Genomic DNA, 18,832 nt, shown 5'->3' with positions numbered 1-18,832 from the left:
ACCATAACAAAATAGTTTTGGAAGATCTTATGGTTTGATTGAAATGGATGGAGTGATATCGTTTGTGCATCACTACATTAATGGGAATTTTTATGTTCGGGTTCTTGATAAGGATTTAGATAAAAGGCAGTGGACCCAACAAAACATTCGTACGAGTAGGCCCCCACCAAGACAATAGTCACCTAGGCGGCATCCTAGAGCCCCCCACAACAAGAAGCCCAAAAAGTTGTTATATCCTTCAATAACCATTGCAATTTGCAAATAATATTTTGAAAATAATCATGTCCAATTCTAAATATGTATTGGTCATGGCCAATTCTGAATATGCAATCGTCATATAACGTATTTATTTTGTGTACTAGTTGTTTAATTATGAAAATGTTTGTCGTGTGTTAAAAATACAATGTATCTATATTAAAAATACACGATAACTTTGTTTACGTAAAGAGCGGTTAGGATTTGTTTAGAAGAAGATAAATCAATGGAATCCGGAGGGACACTGAATCGCCTCAACTTCGAAAGGAGAGACAGAAGAGAAGAGTAATAGGAAAAAAAGCTTATGCTTTTCAATCGTCTCTATATGAATTTCCTCCATATCTTTCTCTTCCTCTTTCTCTGCAACATCTCTCGAATCACCTCCTCCATATCCCCATAAGAGGGCATCATTATGCTTCTGCATCTAATTAATTATCTGTTTGATGATTATTTTTGATATTTATCCGGTGAAATATGTGTTATGACGTAGCTCTTGAATTATGATGTGATGAACACTCTTATAAGGTATGTATTCATATTCCAGATTCTGGACACCCAACAAAGCAAAGCAAGTTATAATCTATCCTTCTTGATTTTCTTATTCTTTCCAGTTTTTCATTTGAATTTCAAAGTTCAGGACAATGATGTTGCTGGTTATATTTCATCAAAAGATACGGGTATGACTCGATTCAATCTTTTAGGGTTTTAGAGTCATGATCTATTTGCTTGAGCTGAAAATCACTGTATAAATTTGGTTTTTTTTATTTCTAAATACATTTATTATTGAAGTTCATGATGAATTAAGTTTACTGACTCCGGTTTATACAGAATCTTTACTTTTTTGATGAATAGTTTTTGTTTACTCTCTGTAGTAGGTAGGAGTTTTGGGTTTTTGATGAATTAGGTTAGGCTGATACAAAATCTGAATTTTAGCATGAATCGGGCACCTAAAAAGCTTATAGCTTAGGACAATCTGATGCAGCGATTGAGAATTTTAGTTCACTGAATCAGATATTTCCTGAGAATTAGTTGGGTTTACGATCTTGAATGACAGAACATCTCATTCCAGAAATTTATCCATCGAAAACTACGCTCTATCCTGATTCAGAGAATTTGCTGGCTGGCATATAACCCATGAAACCCCTATATTGAGAGATATGACCATGCGTGCTGCGCTAGCTCCTGCACAATTTATGTTAGATTTGACAGTAGGCTGAAAAGCCTTATCGGTATTTCCATTCTAATTTTCGAGCTGCCAATCGTGAAAAAATAAATAAAGATAAATACTTAGTAGAGTTTGACTATATTTGATGTTATTGAAAAACGATTGGAGTAGGTGCATAAAAGAATCTCTTATTGTTTTTTGAAAGAAAAATCACTACAAAACTACAAAGTTAAAGTTTACAACTTCCTATGTATTTTTGCGTATGTCACTCAACCAATTGCTAAGTATGTTTTTTTTTAATCTTTTTACAGAGTGACTGAAATGGTGCAGTATGCCATACCTATGTGTATTATTCTTGTGAAAACTACAGGGAGACCCATTTTCCCAGATTTTTTCACTGTCAAACTCACGGACAGAAAAGTTCAGACGCGCACCCATTTTCCCGTCAAAAATTCGTAGCAGACCCATAATTTATGAAATTCTGCTTCTCAGTTTTTAAAAGGCCAAACTACCCTTTTCTTCGAGCGACGAACAGAGAGAAGCGAGAAGAAAACAATGGTGAACTCCGATTCTTCGTTTTTAACATTTGGATTTTTCCCTTTGTCAAATCTTTTCCCAAATCCTTTTCTGAATAATCTTCTCAATAAAACTAGGGTTTCTGTTTCAAAATCTGCGGTTTAAATCTGGGGATTGGGTTTCTGTTGTCTTTGATTATTCGAGAAGTAAAAAGAAATTAAAATTGAAGTTGAAAAGGGTAAGAAATGTGTTGCAGTATTTCGATATCAACTGAATTGGAAATTTTCATACCTTATTTGTCTCCATGTTTTTGATCTCAATCGGAAATTTATGATTAGATTTGAAGTAATGCATAAAACATTATGCATTATTTTGTTTTAGCTGCATAATGTCTTATGCATTACTTTTTCACTTTTCTGGTTATGCATCAGTTTTGTTTAGATGCATAAGACATTATGCATTATTTTGTTTTAGCTGCATAATGTCTTATGCATTACTTTTTCACTTTTCTGGTTATGCATCAGTTTTTTTTAGATGCATAATACATTATGCATTATTTTTGTTTTAGCTGCATAATGTCTTATGCATTATTTTTTCACTTTTCTGGTTATGCATCAGTTTTTTTTAGATGCATAATACATTATGCATTATTTTTGTTTTAGCTGCATAATGTTTTATGCATTACTTTTTTTCACTTTTCTGATTATGCATCAGATTTTTTAGATGCATAAGACATTATGCATTATTTTGTTTTAGCTGCATAATGTCTTATGCATTACTTTACTCACTTTTCTGGTTATGCATCAGTTTTTTTTTTAGATGCATAAGACAATATGCAGCTAAACCAAAATGATGCAGAAGACATTATGCACGTGCATACAAATCCATAAATCAGAAAAGTGAAAAAAGTAATGCATAAGACAATATGCAGCTAAACCAAAATAATGCATAATGTCTTATGCATTACTTTTTTCACTTTTCTGATTTATGGATTTTTATGCACGTGCATAATGTCTTCTGCATCATTTTGTTTAGTGCATAAGTCAATATAAGGGAAAATTTAGCTGCATAACTTTTTTTTTGTTTCTTCTACTTGATTTTTTCTTCTTCGTCTGTTTCATCCATTTTTGTTGAAATGTATTCTAGGGTTTAGTCAAAAATGATTTACTTCTTTGAATCATGGATTTTAAATGATTTATTTCTTTAAATGATGGAGAAAAAATCTTTGCAGATCCGTTACAGAGATTAATGGAGGAATAGGGAAAGAAACCGGCGGAGAAGAAAAAAAATTATGTCCAAAAACGATGAAGAGTAATAGTCTTTCAGTACATTTTAAATATTTTTAAATAATTATGGGTGCGACTGTATCAGAAATTAATTGTGGGCCTGGCGGTAAGAATTTTTTTCTTTTTTGGACCTGCGCCTAAGTTCCCCTCTTTTATTTCATCCATTACTGTGGTTGTTGAGACTTCAGAAAAAGGGCGTCGGATGAGATTACTTGCTCATAATGTGGATGCTATGCCTAAAGGCTTTAGATGGTGTGCGAGTTGATAATATTAGTTGATTTTTGTGCTTTTTGTTGTAGAAGAAATTAGGAGCCTTGAAGAAGTCATGTGCAGATAGTATCTTGAATACAACAAGAGCAACAGTTGGTACTTGCTGCCTGCAATAAGTTACTATTTTCTCACAGTATGATGAAATTTTTGATAGGGCTTCGTTCGAAATCAGGATTACTTACTACACACTTTGTTGCTTTTCATGATCAAGAGTCTTTGATGGGAAAACGGAGTAACCAATCCGTAATGAGGTGTGAATCCATAACGGCTCTTCTTTTTGTTCCCTTATTTGTGAAAATGAAGGGAGACGCAGCCTTCAAGAGCTAACCATTTTTTTTCTTCAAAAGTTAGGTTTCTTGCATATTCATATATAGTCGTTAATCTAAGCACAATTTTCTTCAAGTCTTTGGAGGAATCCTTAATGTATTTTTGAGCCAATTACATTTTATTTTTCAGATAGGCAAATGGCCAGCTTGGGAGTTACTATCACTGTAGGTGTGAGCAATTTGGAGGAGATAGTAATCATGAAGTCTCTTAATAATCCACAAATGCGAAGGGATTGACCCATCTCTTCTCTTCTCAAAGAAGCCGGCAAAAGAAGCAGGAATCAACAAAGGGTGGGGGTGGTCTTGAAGATTGTAAATTCCCATTTGCTACTTTACACATTATGTTAGTCATGGTGTTGGTATTTTAAAGAAGTTTTTTTGTGTGCTTATATTTGTTATCGTAGTTATTTCCTCACATAATTTATGATCAATGCAGATCATGAGAAGTCAATTTATTAGCTGAACAACTGCGGACTGCCCCCATGAGGGGCATTTCTCACAGTTCACAATTCTGGTAAGATTTGATTTCTATCTATCAAGCTCTAGTTATTGTACCATTAATGTTGTTTCCGCATTAGAACTACATGTGTGGAACTATATTAGAAGATTTGTGTTTCTTAGTGCTGTGGGAGATCCCAAAATGCTCCAATTTTCTCGATCGAACACCAATCTTATACGTGTTATATGTTTTCTATATTGTTTGGTTCATTTGTTACTGTTAATTTTTTTTTTCTCAATTACAGTTCATCTTTGGGTAGCAGGATACGCAACAATGCTTCAAAGCAAGAAAAAACTTTTAAGGGATCATTGTCTCTCCCTTTCTCGAACATGGGGTTGCTTTTGAAACACTGAATTTTTAACAGCGGGAATTGATATCCCTAACTGTTGGAAAATCTAGGATGTAAGTTGTTGCGAGTCTGCACAAGAAGGTAATTGCACGATGCAGATAGAGTTTTTATTGGTTCTGTTTTCAGTTGATGGCGCAATATAAATTTCATCCCCCAACGGTTCAAACCAGTGCTTGGTGTTGTTAAAAGGAGATTTTGTGTCTTTGCTTCCACTGGTGTTGCTTCTGGTACTAAGGCCCACATTTGTGGAGGTGATAGGTATTATTACATTTGATCTGTAACTCCAAATTAATCCCTGATTTTGGTGTAGTTCTTGGTGGCGTTGAAATACTTGCTGATCAAGGATAATAGTCACAGACAAAAGTAAGAATCTGTCGGAACCGTCTTCTCCTTTGTATCAAGGACAGTTATGATGAATTAGTAAGTCAGTCTTGGGACATCGAGGAAAGGGGTTGTTGATTCTTGATATTAATTCTAAGGGTTCTATTCACTTGTATACCTAGGCAATAAAATAATACTATGTTGCATCGGTTATTGTAATTCTACTTGGATGACTAAAAAATCTTGGAAATCAAAATTTGTTCTTTCTAGAAGGGGTTATTTCCACATATACCCCTATAATCTTTTACTACACAGCTGTCTCCTTCTCGGGTACCCCACCTTCCCATTTAATTGCTTAAGTTTTTGTGGTAACAAAAACACGCCAAAAAAAATAATACAACACTAATTCGATCAAATCAGATCAATGCAGTTAAGAAAATGTTTTCATTATTTCAAATTGAGCTGATGAAGGCCTTCTCGACTTCACATTCTCTTACAATTACAATAATAATTCATGTCCGATCAAATAATGCAAGTCCGCAACAGCTCGTAGAATCAACTTTGATGACTTCAAACGTAGTAAATTGATGTAGCGGATTGTTCGGCTGTCTCTCTTCATATCTCACTATTAGTTTCTAAAATTTGATATAATATCTAAACTACTGTAAGTATACAAATCTCATATTTACTTTTCTGAATAGGGTGTTAGAGCATCCACAGTGGGCGAGTATAACCAAATTTATGGGATGAGATCGTAACACAGTGGGACGGAGTAAAGATCAAATTTGGACCAAAGATCAAATTTCAGACCAAATATGGTCGCGACCAAATCCCAAATTCTAATATAGTCGGGCGTAAATTTAAAGTACGCTTGTTGCTGGGCGTAAATTTAGTACGCTTGTTAACGGGCGGAGATTTAAATTACGCCCGATGAAATTTTAATTAAATAAATAAAAAAAAAGAATGAGGCGGACTTTTAAAGTCCGCCTGTTAAAATTTATAGGTTTTGGGGCGGACTTTTAAAGTCCGCCTGATGGAATTTTAATGGGGCGGACTTTTAAAGTCCGCCTGACCAAATTTTAATCATGTACCGTTGCGTCACACCACGGACTAAACCCAAATTTTGGTCTTTTTTTTGATCTTTGATCTTTGGTTTTGATCGCACCACTGCAGTTGCTCTTAACGGATCTTCTCTTTATCAATTGAACTAAAACCAGATTAAAACGTGACAAGCTAAGTTAAGATGAAGATGAACAATATTAAATAGAATGAAGATACAATTAGGCAGGGACGGACCCAGGAAGTATAAATTTTTTTGTAAGGCCCGGGCCAGAAGTTTGGTCGAGCAAAAAAAAAAGTTTTTAGGTTGGTGGACTAGCAAGATCACTCGGACTTTAACCCCCTTTAGCTCAGGGATAGGTCCGTCCCTGCAATTGGGGAATAAAAACGGAGAAGAAGAAGATGGAGATAATTAAGGAGGAGATTTGGTGAACGGTGACTGTTTGAGTGCCTTTATTATTCTGTAACAAAATCTATAAGGGTATTACTGGAATTTAAGTTCCAAATAAAGATAAAAAATTAAGGTATGCTTCATTTAATACCGATTACCATTCCACGTGAAACAAAAAGTCGGTTATGCCCCTGTTAACGTGTATACCCGTATACACGTTAACAGGACCCTAATTCTAAATATGGAATGCCTTTCTTGAACAATGTGTTGTTTGCTATCTTTCGATGCAATGTAACTCAAATGTTACTTGAATCTAATTACTAACTATGAACGTGATTTTTAATATATGTCTGTGCCGTTGTGGTCCGCGTTAAGCCCTAGTCTATACTACAAACAATATAGGTTTTTGAGTCTTGGGCGTTTGGATAACATTTTTATAGAAAAATTATTGAGTCCGACCATCTCATCCCAGCCATAGACATCTGACAGATGCAAAATTCGTAACATATTTCCATTATGGATACATTCATTGATTGGTTTCCCTCGTAATTAGGTTCGTTAAAAAAACAATTTAATATGGCAACAAAAACACAAAGAACAAGAGATATTAGATTACACTAATATTTTCTTCAAAAAAATAAATAAGATGATCCTCTAACTCATATCTTTTTAAAATTGAATTGGCCAACCTTGATCAACCTGCAAAGAAAAAATAATTCTAGAGCATTTGCGGTTATAATACGTAAAACTGATATTTCTTCCTTAAAATAAACTAGTTGTCCTTCATCAACATGCAAAGAACATCTCTTTTGAGGAAAAAAAATATTTTCATAATTAAACTATTAGTACACAAAATAAAAAAGAATACATACAATTGAGATCTTTCAAATATGAATTAACAAAAATTTTCAATTAAACTATTAACTTGATTAAAAACATAACATCTTTAAATTGTTTTAGGAGAATTAGAGGTGAAACATGGAGAGATAAGAGGAAGAAGAATAAGAATCTTATTAAGAAATTAGAATGGAACCATTACATAGTTTCCTTTATATACAACCCTAGGAATCTAGATGGACTGCACATCCATGGACCGTAGGGCCTGTAACACTCCCCCTTGTGCGGTTCAATAACAAAAATTTATACATAGAGCTTCACATGTAGTTCTTCAAATGTCGTTCTTCTTGATGACTTGTGCCGAAGTCCATTTCCTCATTAAAACTTTGACAAGAAAAAACCCATTGGGATAAAACCTTGGTACATTTCTTCACATGTAGTACTTCACATGTTGTCTCGTACTTCACATGTAGTTCATCACATGCAATACGATCCTCAAAGATCGACGAGTCTAAGTTAATTGACTCGTTAAAACTTCGTCAGGAAAAACCCAGAGGGACAAACCCTGAACTAAAGAAAAAGAGTACAATATTAAGTAAACTTAGAATATAGTTGGATGTGTATACGTTGCCTCGTTAAAACCTTGACAAGGAAAAACTCAGTGGGACAAAACCTTGACGAAGGGAAAAGAGTACAACGTGGAAGATGCAAGTAAAGGTGATCTGTTGCAGATGATCACTTTGCTTTGTTGAAGTTGACTAGTTGCTTCACAACTCCTAAGGCAGAAAATCCTCGTGGGAAAGACAATATAGCCTTAGATGGAAAATTACATTCCCGGTGTTTGTTGTTGTCTCATTGAAAACCTTACCGAGTAACAAAACCCTATGGGAAAAAGTAACCCCGTTGAAGGAAAATAGTTCAACAAACCATTAGATGCTCCCCCTGATGTCAGAAAATTTTTCGTTAGTCTGATGCAGTCAAAAAGAGTTTATCACACTTTACTTTGGTGACTTGAACGTTTATAAAACCCTGTTGTTGATTCTGGAAGTTACGTTGCTTAACAGATTATCACATTTCATTTCTTTGATTCAGATATTTTCAGTAATATCAACACTATATTTATGTCTTCAACGTTCAAAATAATTGATGCTTTTAGTGTTGTCTCGCTAAAAACCTGTCGAGTAACAAAATCCTTTGGGAAAAACTATTCTCGATCGAAGGGAAAAAGAGTACAACACAAATTCAATTTCGAAGTAAAATATGTCGACATCATATCCTTGGATCCTCCCCTGATGTCGGCATCTCCCCTGATTACTTTCAAAGTTGTTCTAGACAGTTCCTTTAGTCATGTACTTTTCGAAAATGAATACTGGTAATGACTAGTCTACCATTTATCCTCCTGATTACTTTCGTCGGAGAAGATATTATTTTTCCTTCATAATCAACAACCTTTGGATTGCACTTTCATTAGCATTCCTTTTAATGTCTTTGTAGGGATAAAACAAATCTATGTCAATGGTTACTTTTAAGTACATGATTACATTTACTATACCATTCCAATGACGTTGAGTTGGCGCAGAGCTGTATCTAGCTAAAAAAATTCCTTGAGGATGTAAAATTTAATCGAGTACATTATTATACTAAGTACAACAATGCGTCTATTGTACTTGGATATGGTAATTTCATCTCCCGCACATCTTCGTCATATTCCTTTGGACGAAATTGTTACTTACTTACATTTGAACCTCGACTAATCATGGGAGTGCTATCAAGATGCATGTCTTTGTTAAATTTCCTGACAACTTTAGACATATGCAAACTGGTGGAATAATGTACCACAAGCTCAGTATACGATTGAGCTTTCCCTAGATTTTTTCATCTCAAATTCGGATTTTAAATAGTTTTTAAGGTATATTATTACATTAAGAGTACACATCATGTCTGTACCATCAAAATAAATAGCTACAATTCCAATTCAGGAACTTTCTTATGAATACGCAAGGAAAAATAACTAAATTTTCTATGCCCTCCAAATCAAATAGCCACTTAGACGGGTATACCACATCCACCTGATTGCTTGAATCTATAAGTGAGCGTTCTATCTAATTGTAAACGTACTCTATGGTTTAGAGTCATTTGATTTGGGTAACAAAAGTCTATCAAGTAAGTTTGTAAATATATTCTATATCTTGATTCTTTCATAGATACGTAATAACCACATACATATGCTACATTTCAAGTCCTTTTGAAATTACCAAGCTAAGTAAGAACTCTACAACGTTCATTACAAGACAACAATTTCAGAGCTTTGTAAGAAACCTCGCGCCACAAAGCGAGTCTTTGTACTTTAAGACTACTTTCTTCTCATTATGCTTTATGACAAATTAATTATGTATGTCCAATAGGATTTACACTTGGTTGGTTAGCACTACCACACCAAATACCCGTATATTTGCCAAAGAACTAAGTTCTACCTGGATTGTGTAGGACAAATATGCTATTTATTTGAAATTAATCAAAACAAAGCATGGTTCAATCTTATTGTGCTCTACTTCTGGAGCAACTAGTTATGGATTATATCATCACCGTGCACGCATGATCCTTCCATTGACTCATGTGCATTCTCATAATCCGTTAGGATTTCATTGTTCTCTAGAACCATTTAAAACTTCGGAGCGTCCTCCAGTATTGATTCATGGACATAGTCAGAGACAATCAAATGAGATGATTTCATTAATGATACAAATTAGGTTGTGCCTTACTCATCTACTTCATTTCTAGGTGAGCATTGATCGAACCTGGTGGTATTTCAATCTTCCTTTATGGATCCACGGCCTCAACTACACTTCCACCAAGTCTAGTTGCAACACCTTAGTGTATGGTGTACCCCATACTGAGGATTTTTAACCTTGCAGGAATATTTGCATCTGGTATGTGTGATCTTGTCACTTTAACGACATCTGTGTACATTCTGAAAATTGATTATTCTTTGTCATTTCACATTTACATTTGTGGAGTACAAGAATCAATATGAGACACAGTGGGAACACACCACGACAATTCATGTCGTTCCCTTCGAAAATACTTTTTCTTATCTCCCCCTAACGACGGGAAGACTGTCTCATTAAAGTGATAACCTGCAAATCTAGCAGTAATAGATCTCCTGCAAAGGTTTTAAAATGCGGATAATTGTTGAGAGTAAATATCCAACAAAATTACTTAATCATTTTCGTGACCCATTATAGTACGATGTGGACTCGTAATGATACATATATAGTGCAACCAAAAATGCGTAAGAACACAAATGTCAGGCATAAATTCAGTTACCAACTGGTAGGCAGAAAAGGTTGACTAATATTTGGTTCTAAAATGAATTAAGTAAAGATGCGCGTAATATTGCATATCCCCAAAGCAATAAAAGGTAGGTTGGTACGCATAACCTATTCCTTAGACACCATCTGTAACCTTTGATGGTAGCCTCTGCGAGACCATTGGGTATAAGATGCTCTATATTCATCCGATTAAACATGCAATATTCATCAAGTCCTTTTGATGTAAATTCTCTAGCATTAACAAGGATGGTTAGCCTTTGCACTTTGCATTGTGTAATATGTGCTAGGAGTTTCGAAACACAAATTTCTTGGGAACTATAACTAGTGGTCCGCATTCTGCATGAATATTTTTCTAAATTTCATCTTGTTTTCTTTGTAATATGGATTTTTTTTTACCATTTGCATCTTAGGATGGTCTCGATCCTGTTTTACTGAAGACTTTGTAAAAAAGAGTGATATTCTTTCTTACCTAAAAGCATAATGGGAAGGGGGAGGGGGTTGTGCATCTAGTACCTTAGAGAACACTTATTGAGAGATACATCGTTACTTCGCATTGTGTCAATATTTTTCACGTTGTCTTGTCCACTCAAACACAGTGATGTACGAATGATTCCTTTCAAAATGAAACATCATGTCACAACCAAAGTGCCTTTATGGTTATGTCAAAGCCTAAATGAGTCAATTCCCAACATTTCATCGTCGGAGTCAATATGGATTCAATAATCCAAATACTATAGTGATTTACATTTCACTAGATTGATTCATTAGTTTGTCTAAGAAATGTTTCCTTCCTAATATATTAGAAACTATAAAAGATGCAATCAATTACATTCTCATCATTGTGAGGTTCCACATGATATCCATTTGCATGGGTTACTTTGGAATTTAACAAAGTGTGATTATCTCTTGGTACATGTAGAGATTTTGTGACCTCTTTGTTCTATCTTGAAAACAAATTTTGAGCAATGTTGCGCTCGATGATCCAATCCTCGTAGTCACATTATAAGGAAATAGTTCAACAACTAGTTTAAATTCCTTAAGATAGTGGAAGAAAAACAACTATGAGTTAGACATTTGGGTCTTGAGAGTTTTAATAAGTGGTGTGGCCTTATTACGTGATAAAAGTGAGATTCAACTCAAGTACTTTAGAGTGACTATATATTACGTGTCGCCAAATATATCTCAAGTGCTTTAGAGAATTTATGTCTCGTGTTTTCATTCCATAAATGCAGACACTGTATCTCGTTCAACTCAATAAGATAGTCGATTGGCTCGACAAAGTTCTTGTTGCCATTAAAGTTGATGTGAAAATTGGTTGCTACTATGATATACACATTACATTGTATATATCAACACCTATGACCAGGTGCATTTCCAACTCTTTCATTTATGATGGGAGCTATAATTAAATTTTAGCTGATCCCATGTTCGGTTGATACTTGTGCATTGGTGTTATTACTACCGAAAACAAAAGTACAGTTTTGTCTCATGATACATATTTCCCTTTTCACATTCTTTAGATGAGTCGGTACGTCTAACCCTCATTACTTCGGGGGTCTTTCCATTTTCAATTTTGCTACATTTAGCTTAATTTGAGAAATTTCTTTATCTCAACAGGTCAAGAGAATCTCACAACATATGTCAACCACTTAATTTGGGTTGAATAAATTACTAAAAATAGTTCTCTTGTTGTTATAATTCAACATATACTGGTTTGTTAGTATCATGGATGAAGTAGAGGAATGGAAAGTTTTCTGACTCATATAATCTTTTGTGAGTTCTTCCACAAAAATTGGAATACATGTGATTTTATTAATAGTCAAGTAAGTGGATTACATTCCACGGAACATTCAGGAAAAAATATTGAGAGAAAAATATCAAGTACACAATAATGGTGTTCAAATCCTTTTAAATTCCAAATAAATACATTGAAATAGAGTTGGTACGACCAATTTCGGTACCATAATCCCAAGATGATTAATTGGCTTGTCCGTTCAAAATTTCATAGTCAAAACTCAAGGTTTATGTCAGTTAAGGGAAAGTTAAGCAATGGTCCAGCATCGTCTAACCATAAAATAAGTCCTTCTATTTTCTAATCGAAAGAAATTCCCCTATTGATTCAAAGATAGGCTAAAAAATTCCATACACACGATGAATTATGTGATTTTATACAAGAATAGGTACAGACTATATTTGTGATGAAGCACATGATAGCAAATAGATAGTGCACACAGTAGACGAGACATGATTAATTTTCTATATTCTAATTGGAAACAGACGATACAAAGTTCATTCCATAAATGATAAGACTGATTAGGTTCACCCCAGGAACAGGACACGAAACAACCCAAGAACATGATAGGACTGGATAGGTTCGGTTCGAGTTGGACCGGTTCGGTTTGACTTTTCCTTCTCCTCTTTCCGGATCAGACGGGTTACCTCCTCCCCGGAGGATAACAAACAGACGGGTTAACACCGGAACAAACATATAATATAATCATCAGAGATTTTAACAAACATAAATAATGATCAAATTGGATGACGATCAAATCAATTTGATTATGCCAAAATAAAAAGTAGGGATAAAAAAAAGAGCAAACGTCATGGATATTATCTATTCCATGAAAAGGTACAAGTATTGTTAAACTCGTTAAAAATCCTACAACCATGTGGGATTTGAGAATCAGATGGATCGGCTGAGTGAGTTTTTTTTTAAATTTTACCAATTTAACCTCCTGGTCGAGTTAGGTTATTAGATCGTTAAAGAATAGAATATGGGCACTACCTTGCAGTGTCTACTTCGATTAAAAATGGGTTGAAGCTGTGTTTTGAATTCGCTCATAAAATCCTCCTTGTATGGTTGTTCAATCCTCTCCAAGATGGGGTTTCAGATAAGAGTATGGATCAATTTTGATTCTTGAATGATAAGAGATGGCTTTAACTATCTCATCACCTACTACTGTTATTGTTTTTCATGTCATTATAACTATTTTCAATTGAAATAGAGAAGAATTAGAATACCAATGGTGAGTTCCTGATATCACTTAGCATCTTTTTAAGAAAGATTTGTTTTTTTTTTATATGATTTTCATTATGAATTAGGTCAAAGGGGTATATATCTGATTCTCAAATCGCACATGGTTGTAGGGTTTTGAACGAGTTTAATAATACTTGTACCTTTTCATGGAATAGATAATATCCATGACGTTTGCTCTAAAAAAAATAGGAGACAAAATCAACAACATGGGATAAAAAAAATAGGAAAAAGTAGATCAACTTAGCTTATTTGATTCCTAGTAATTTCATCATTAGCTTGACGATAATCCGTGTATAAAAAATCAATCAATCTGATATAGCTCAGCGGTATAGCATCTGTTTTAGGAGAATTAGAGGTGAAACATGGAGAGATAAGAGGAAGAACAAGAAGAATCTTATTAGGAGATTAGAATGAAACTATTACATAGTTTCCTTTATATACAACCCTAGGAATCTAGATGGACCGCACATCCATGGGCCGTAGGCCCTGTAACATAAATTAAATTATAAGCCTTGTTTTAGTGAAAAACGACTTGCTATCTTAATGTTTATAAATATCCTTACAAATGAGACAATAATCTATCTTAGAATAAATCGCATTTCTTAATAATTTTTGGCTAGATCTCATAATATTGAATTTCCTTCCTTGTAGGTTGACAAAACCATATGCTCTTGAGAAGCCTTTTTCTGAAGAAGAAGTGAAGAAAACCATTTGGAATTTTGGTACAAATAAGGCTCCAGGGCCTGATGGTTTCACGATGGAATTCTTTAAAGCATCTTGGGATATGATTAAATTTGATTTGATGCCGGTCATTAAAGATTTTGAGACAAGAAGCTATTTAGATTAGAGAATTAACTGCACCAATTTAAAATTATTTCCTAAATGCAATGGTGTTATTTCTCTCCATAATTTCATACCTATAAATTTGATAGGCGGTGTTTATAGGATAGTATCAAAACTCTTGGCTGAAAGGTTAAAAAGGTGCTTCCTTCCATCATCACTAACTTTCAAGGTGCTTTCATACATGATAGGAAGATTAGTGATGAAATTTTAATTATAGCCGAGTTAATTCACTTAAGAGAAAGGGAGAAAAAATATGGATTGGTGTGCAAGGTAGACTTTGAGAAAGCTTTTGACAACATCAACTGGAATTTCGTGGATATTGTGCTTCAAAGATTCGTCTTTGGAAATATTTGGAGAGGATGGATCAGATGGTGTATTACTCAAGCAAGATTTTCTATTCGCATCAGTGGTGAAGCAACATAAATGTTTAAAGGTCAAAAAGGCAGTAAACAAGGCGATCCAGTTTCACCTTTTATTTTCATTATGCTGGCAAAAAATTTAACTAAAATGGTTGGTAAAGCAGCTTTTATGGGTCTTCTGTCCGGGTTTCAAGTGGTTACAAATGGTACTATTATTAATCATCTCCAATTTGCGGATGATTTCATTATTTTTCTTGATGATTCAGATGAACAAATTGTAGCTTTGAAGAATATCTTATTTTCTTTTCAACTTGTCACGGGACTGAAATTTAGTGTTCAAAAAAGTGCAGTGGTTGGTATTGAAGATGAGCATAATGGAGTATTGTTTGCTTCATTTTTTGGTTGTCAGCTGGCTGATTTACCATTAAACTATCTTGGAATACCATTGGGAAGAAAATCAAAAACTAAAGCGGTATGGGATGAGATGATTTCTAGATGCCATCAAAAGCTTAGTACATGGAGAAGAAGAGACCTTTCTAAAGGTCATAGATTGATAAATACAATAGTGTGATTGCAAGCATGCCAATTTATTATTTGTTATTATTCCAAATTCTTATATCAGTTGGGAAGGAACTAGAGAAGATTATGAAGATTTTTTAAGGGGGCTCTACAAACACCGCAAAAAAAAAGGGAGTTGGATGAAATGGTCAAAAGATGGTCTGCCTAAATCAAATGAGGAATTGCTTACCTAAAATTGTAGTTGGTAATATCTACATTGCAAATGGATTTGGAGGTATGGTGGAGAGAAAAAATGCTCTTTGGAGGTAATCCTAACTCATTCTTACCTAAATGCTTTTGGGCTGGTATTCTTAAATCAAGAATTATATTAAGGAAAACACCTCTCTTATAATTTAAAATGGGATGAGCATCCAGTTCTGGTTGGATAATGGATAGGCGAGATTATTCTCAAAGATATATTTCCTAATATTTTCAGCATTTCGAAAAAGAAAAGAAAAGGCAACTGTCAAAAATATGTTATCCGATTTTGGATCTTGGAATTTAAATTTCAAGAGAGACTTAAATGAAGTTGAGATCGAAGAAATAGAAAATCTACTTCAGTTGCTGGAAGGTTTTTTTATTAACATACACAACAATACATTAGAGGACGCAAGAAAATGAGATTTCAGAGATGATTTCTCTGTAGGAAATTGCTACTCTTTGCTTGATGTGGATGGGTTTATTTCATTTCCTCGTAAGCATCTATGGAATCCTAAAATACTTTTAAAGGTTTCCTTTCTAGTATGGACTCTCTGTCATGGGGGTGCTCCAACTTTGGTATAGTTCTACAAAGAGATGATCTTGCCAACGACAACCAATGTTTTTCTGCTCGTCCGAAGAAGAATCTCAGGGACATCTCTTTCTTCATTGCACGAAAACTAGGAAGATTTGGCACTATTTCTTGAAAAGTCTGGGAGTTACTTGGGTTTTTTCGGAAGAGGTTAAGACTAATCTTTGGGAGTGGTCGAACAAGAAAAGTAGTAGCATAGCGAAGAAAATCTGGAGCATTCTTCCTTTTGCGATTTGGTGGACATCTGATATGAACAGAATAACAGACTAATATAATCACAGGAAACAGAATGTACGATGTTTAATTGGTCACTTCACTTAAAGACTATTTTAGATCTATTTTCTTAGCAATCTAATCTACAATTGTAATGTTGTAACTGGGCAGTAGGGCTGCCCCTTGTTCGGTTTGGTTTGGTTTTCTGCCAAACCCAAGGACCAAACCAATATCACTTATTGGAAACCAAACCAGACCATGTTCGGTTTAGAATATTAGAAACCAGAACCGTCCCACCGTTTTTTTTTTATTTTTCTGGGTATTTTGGTTTCTTTTAATGGACTTTCATTTTTAACTCGTAAATCAAATTTGTAAAGCAAATCATCAAAATTAGATATATTTTGAGCTACAATTTCTTTATTTATGGGTATACTCATTAAAATCATATATATTATACATATCAATATTAGATACATTTTTAATAATATTTTCTTTATTTATGGATATATTAATTGAAGTGTAAATATATTATACTATGATGGAAACTTTGCTCCATATTATTATAGTTTTTGTAACTTTAGGTTTTTTCTTTAGTTTGGTTTTTTTGGATTTTTGGTTCTTTTGTGACATCAAACCAAAACCAACCACCTAAAATCGGTTTTCTTGGTTTTTGGACTTTTCCTCACTCATCTTGTTGATGAGTGTTGATGTTAATAAAATTTGCCCTTTGATTGTCAATAGAAAAAGAAAAAAGTTGGTTAGAAAAACGGTGGTAGAGTTGGGGAGAAAAACATAGAAAATGGAACTGAACATAAAAACAGCCAAGGGAAAACGCCGACTATGGGGATCGAACCCTTGACCACGGGATTAAAAGTCACGCGCTCTACCACTGAGCTAAGTCGGCTTTTGTTGTTAAAGGTTACCGTTTAACATATATAGTCATTTTATGTTTCGGTCCAGCACATTCCACGCATTCGCTCTACCGCGATTTTATAAAAGTCTGAATGATACACACAGTTGCACGAAATGAGGTGTCAACAGAAGACTGAAGCAGGGCACTTTGTTCCATCATTTATAAATCATCGAATCCTGCTGTCATGCGTACAACACGAACTTGCGCATGTACGTCCGTAGATGTAATATCATCCTGATGAACGTATCGAGATCTGATATTACTGTTATTATTATCTTTTCCTTACGGTAAAAGCTCTGTATATTGATAAACTCTATACATTAATAAAAAGACATGGTCCTAATTGGAGCCATTTATAGATAGTAATAAACTCCATATTCTTATCTTGGTCTTCCTTTAGGTGATAAATGTGGTGGCATAGCTAAGTGGGACAAAATCATTGAAAGATTCATAGCTAAGTTAGCGGGCTGGAAAAAAAATCTTTTGTCTAGAGCAGGCAAGATCACTCTTATTAATAATGTACTTTCTTCTCTCCCTGCGTATTATATGTCTCTTTTTAGAAATTCCTTCTTCTGTCATTAAGAAGTTGGAAAAGATAATAAGAAACTTTCTTTGGCATGATAATAAAGGTAGAAGAAAAATTCACTTGGTGAAATGGAATGTCTTAAGTAGAAAGAAAAAAATTGGTGGTTTGGGTATAATTTTTTTTAAGAAGTTCAATCAAGCTCTTCTTTCCAAATGGCTTTGGAGGTATGCCACAGAAGACAATACTCTCTAGAAGAAGATTGTTGATGAGAAATATGGTCCAGGTGAAGTTCCCTAGATTTCCAAGATTCCTAAGTGTTCTTATGGTTTTTCAGTTTGGAAGTCTATCATGAAATGCAATACTATTTTCACCAAATATGTGAAGTTCAAGGTTAATAATGGTACAAGTGTGAGGTTCTGGGATGACAACTGATTGTATGATTCTCCTATAAAAATCTGTTATCCTAATTTGCATGCAGTTTCAAGAGCTAAATCCTCTTATGTTGCTAGCTTGTATTCTGCAGTTGGTAATACTAATTATAGGAACCTGCACATCCCAACCAGATTGAATGCTGCTACAAGAGTTGAGATTTCTTTACTAAATGTTGATCTTGCTTATTTCAGTTTGAATGCTTCTATTGAAGATGAACTGCAATGGAGGTTCCAAACAAAGGAGTTTTCACAGTAAAATCTCTTTATGACTCTCTCTTTGGATGATAATGCTGTAGCTGTGGACTCATTTTTTGCTCACATTTGGAAGCTGAAATGCCCTCCAAAAATTTCTTTTTTTCTTTGGCTCATTGATCATAATAGGTTTCCCACCAGAGATTTCCTTTTGAGAAGAAGAATAGATGTTCCAGATACTTGCTTGTTCTGCAGAGAGTCAGAGTCTACCCAACATTTACTTCTGCACTGCAAGTTTGCCAGAAAATTTTGGGAAGTTTTCTTTGATAAACTGCATTGGTTTTTCTCCATGCCCAAGGATGCT

At 34.4% G+C, this 18,832-nt stretch overlaps 1 long non-coding RNA gene and 1 other non-coding gene across 6 annotated transcripts; one reads left to right on the top strand and one right to left on the bottom strand.

Annotated features, from left to right (window-relative positions):
- The first annotated feature begins 518 nt into the window (after positions 1–518).
- LOC113341673 lies at positions 519–5,297 on the top strand. Of its 5 annotated transcripts, none has more exons than XR_003356084.1 (6): positions 519–780; positions 893–932; positions 3,168–3,743; positions 3,949–4,109; positions 4,255–4,332; positions 4,562–5,297. It is a non-coding gene; the product is annotated as an uncharacterized LOC113341673 (long non-coding RNA). The 5 variants fall into 5 exon arrangements; XR_003356082.1 differs by having other exon boundaries at positions 867–932; XR_003356086.1 differs by having other exon boundaries at positions 867–932; positions 3,949–4,130.
- Positions 5,298–17,238: 11,941 nt separating this feature from the next.
- On the bottom strand, positions 17,239–17,310 carry TRNAK-UUU. The gene has a single exon. It is a non-coding gene; the product is annotated as a tRNA-Lys (tRNA).
- Between the last annotated feature and the right edge of the window lie 1,522 nt (positions 17,311–18,832).

This window comes from Papaver somniferum, unplaced genomic scaffold (genome assembly GCF_003573695.1).
Source record: "Papaver somniferum cultivar HN1 unplaced genomic scaffold, ASM357369v1 unplaced-scaffold_30, whole genome shotgun sequence".
In the NCBI taxonomy this organism is placed as follows: Eukaryota; Viridiplantae; Streptophyta; class Magnoliopsida; order Ranunculales; family Papaveraceae; genus Papaver; species Papaver somniferum.
This window is presented reverse-complemented; position numbering and strand designations above follow the sequence as displayed.